A 4314-nucleotide genomic window follows, 5' to 3' on the forward strand; every position below is an offset into this window, starting at 1 on the left:
TTTTTTACTAAAAATGTGGTAAAAACACATAAAATTTGCCATCTTATGGTTAAGATCTTTAAAACAATTTAGTTATGTTAAGTATACTCACACTGTTGTGCAACACATCTCCAGAACTTGTTTATTTTTAAAACTAAAACTCTATGCCCATTTAACACCAACTCCCCATTCTCTCCTGTCACTAGCCCTTGGAAATCACCATTCTACTTTCTGTTTTTATGAGTTTGACTACTTAAGATAATGCATATAAGTGGAATCATGTAGTATCTGTCTTTTTGTGACTGGTTTATTTCAGTCAGCATAGAGTCCTCAAGCTTAATTCTGTGTTGTAGCATTTGACAGGATTTCTGTCTTTTTAAAAGCTAAATAGTATTCCATTATATATATGTACCACATTTTCTTTATCACATTCATTCATCGATGGATATTTGGGTTATTTTCTACCTCTTGGCTATTGTAAATATTGCTGCGATAAAAGTGGTTATGGAAATATATCTTTGTAATCCTGTCAAAGAGCTATTTATTCAAGGTTCCTGGTGATTCAATCTAAACCAGAATGAAATAGAGGTAATAGCATGAGAAAGTAGTCATGGCTTGCTTCTATCTAGCAAATTCTTTTCTATTCATTGAAAAGAATGTGGGGCCTCACTGCCCAAATCTCACTGTAATCTCAGAACGAATCTTTACTATGCAGAAATGTCCCCTTTTTGTTTCTTACAGCTCTCACCCCTAGTTACTTGTATCTCAGCTCTTGTTAGTTCTTCTGATGCTCCTGAAATTCCTGCTTCATGTCCCTCCTTTTCCTGGAGTTTGATCTTTCCTTCCGGGCCAGATAAATCTACGGCATCCTCTTGTATCCTTGAAATTTTCTCTTCTCCCATGTGCATGCTATGTCCTGGGAATTCACTCCTCTACCTGTTTGTGCTGGTTTGAGCCACAAGTATGGTTGGTGATAAGGAAGAAGAAAGTAGGGACGATCGTCACTCTCGTTGCAGTAGGCTCTTTCATCTTTAGTTGCTCCTAAATAAATAATGAATGAACGAATGAATGAATGAATGGAGTGAGTGACTAAATGACATCTTGTGTTGTTAGGTTTCTGTTGAGTTGACATAAATTGGGTCCTGATATTTGAAAAGTATGAAAAAAGACTTTATCAAGCAGAAACTTAGGATTCAAAAGTCGGTGCCCATATTCTTGTTCTAATTTTATATAGGACCTAGGAGCAACAGCATAAGGTTGTCCATGTGCAGTAAGGATTAGGAGTGTTAGCTATACCAGAGAGGATGTGGCAGGGCTAGTGGTCAAGGCAATAGAAGTCAACTTGGCAGGCTCAGCAGGACACTATCTGTCATCACTGTTGAGGGCGAAAGTATATGATAAAAGGCAGCAGAGATCAAGAACAAAGTCAGAGACCAGGGCAACGGATGTGCAAAGAGAGAGGTAAAAACTAAGCAAGGTGTTTGGATATCAGGAATGGGATAAAAGTAGCAATAACTGAGGCATTTACAGAGCTCACAGATTAATAATACTAATAGTACTATTACATTTGTTGACTACTTAATCTGTACTAGATACTGTTAAGTACTTTTCATGCATTGTCATTTAATCCTTACTGCAACCCTATGAGGTAAGTTCTATTACTACATTAATTTTACAAGCAAAGAAACTCTCAGAGTTTAAGTAACTTACCCAAGGGCACAGTTAATAAATGGAAGAATTGGTTTTTAAAATACTGCTTTCTGGTTGCAAGAAGATATGAATTAGACTGGGGGAATAAAGGTATGAGTAAAATTTTACTTATCTCTCTATAATAAGCCTGTAATGCATTTCCTAGTGTGTAACAGGCATTATTTATCATTTGATTAAGAGTGAGCCAATGACCTTGTTTGGATAAATAATATTTCAACTTAGTTTCCCCAAATTTCACTAGTTGTTTCTGCTTAATCAAACAAACAAACAAAGGATACAAGAGTGGAAACTTTAAGTTTTGAATTTTTGAGAGACTTTCACTTTGTCTCCAAATGCAGTCCCGTACTTACTAAAATTATCTTAAATTTTTGTTCCAAAATATTGTCATTGTGGAGACAGGTATTAACTGATGCATATTTTAAGAGTTAAAAACATCTGGCTTCCAAGCCAGATTTTTTTGTTTTAATTTTGCGATCATTTATCTGGCCTGAAAGTTTTGAAAGTGATCTGAGACTTTGAGACTTTAGAAAGATTCTCATCTTGAGAGGAAGAACTGCAAATGTAGAAGGGCAAGGATGGGGTAAGATGGAAAGAGCATTAAATTTGGTACCAGAAGATTCAGTTTGTGTTTTTCTCCTGCTGACTCCAAATCTGAAACTGAGAATGCTAATACCACATTTTCAGAGTTATTATGTCAAATGAAAAAATGTTAATTGAACGTAATTTGTAAAATGTGAATTTAGTGAAGCAAATTGTAGGCTTTTATTGTCACAATTAAGTTTATAAAATTTATTTTTTATGCATAATCATAATTTTAGGATTGTTCAAAGAGTCAGAGGAAGTCCCTGGAACAGCTAAGCATAGATTGAAATGGGGATTGTTCTATTGGTGAGGGTGGGACAGGGCACCAGGCCTTCTCTTAAAGACAAAGACTTAATTACAAATTTGCCAAAAGATGGACTTTGAAGTGCTGGAGCTTCAAGTTTCACCAATGATTTCCAAGACCCACAAGAGGGAGCTCATGCACTTCTCAGGCACTGCTGGTTAGCTTTCCAATCTCCCATTCAAAACAAGGAGATGAGGTGTGATGAAGAAAATGGATCACGAGAAATGAACTCCAAGAAAAATTATTGGAAGATGAAAACTTAAATTTTTTAGTATGTTTTAAAGTTCTTGAGAAAATTTTGTCTGGAACCCCTTTAACTAGCTCCTTTAAAAGAAAAAGAACTACTGTTCTCGGTTTAGATTAATCTTTCTGGCTAAAACATCCATTTCAAATATTTTCTTCCTGGAAAAGAGTATGGAGAGATGATGGTCCAGTAGAAATAAATGATGCCCAACTTTACTTAGCCCAGGCAGCTTAATGAGGCAACCAGGAATATCACAGTTTTGGCATTTGTAATCACAGCCTGTTTCAGTTAAACATTCAGGGAGCAAGAAATATATGCTTATAAATTTAAAAACATGCCTATTGCCTAGTGTACTTTTGTAAAGATTGTCAGAGATTGGGAAAGGAGGTGTGTGTGTGTGTGTGTGTGTGTGTGTGGTGTGTGTGTATGTGTGTGTTGTGTGTGTGTGTGATGGAGAGCTGGGATGAGTAGAAGGCAGCATGGAACAATACCAGTGAAGAAGTCCTCAGTTTTGATGTGACTAATTTTATGATGTGATACACTTTTAAGAGCTACAAACATAATTAAAGGAATGATGTCTAAAAAGCACTAATCCCTCTGCTTGTAAAGGAACACAGACAATGAAAGAAATGAGTTTTTCGCTATCAGTACTGTATCTTATTATAAATATTATATTACAATAGAAATGTAGGTACAATTATAAATTTAGTCAATATATTATAAGCATTAGTCATTTTATGAAATGCTTATTTTGCAGAACAGATTTATATTTGTGTAAATTGAATTGGTATATATGAAATAGAATTCCACTCTTAAATCTTACAATAAAATTGGAAATGTATTTCACTGTACATATTTTTGGCCCAATACATAATAAAATTACTAAAGTAGTAAATCTTTTGAAAGCAAACAATTAAAGGAAAATAATAATCGTTTTCCACCAACCATTAACGAGGAAGTATTTTACTATCCGTTAGTGAACCACTAATAAAACAAACCACACAATGCCAATTCATAGGATTGAAGTTTAAATTGAATGAGATGCTATGAGGTCAAGTTATTACCAAGAGAGGCCAACTGGCTACATAGGGCATTATTCATTGTCTGTGAAATCAGAAGCTGGGTTGGACTGTTCTTTAAAAATGAATCCATCTTGCAGGGATTAACTAATATATGAATTTAAAAAACAATGATAAATGTAACTTGCATTTTTAAATCAACATGACCAGAGAATTATTTTCTAATAGAAAAACTTCAAGGGAAGTCCTGTAATAAGAAGATTATTTGCATGGAATCAGAATAAAAGGGCTGACTTGGATAGTATGGGGAGGGTTTTTTTTCAGGTAAACTGGATAGTTTTTCCAGTGGAATAAAAATATTAAATACCTGGGGCCCAACATCTTCTCTGGACATAGATTGGATGGCAAATAAGACACAGCTGTTGTCTTCATAGGATTTCCAAGCGTGTGTGTGTGTGTGTGTGTGTGTGTGTGTG

This window comes from Pteropus vampyrus, unplaced genomic scaffold (assembly GCF_000151845.1).
Source record: "Pteropus vampyrus isolate Shadow unplaced genomic scaffold, Pvam_2.0 Scaffold153, whole genome shotgun sequence".
NCBI lineage: Eukaryota > Metazoa > Chordata > Mammalia > Chiroptera > Pteropodidae > Pteropus > Pteropus vampyrus.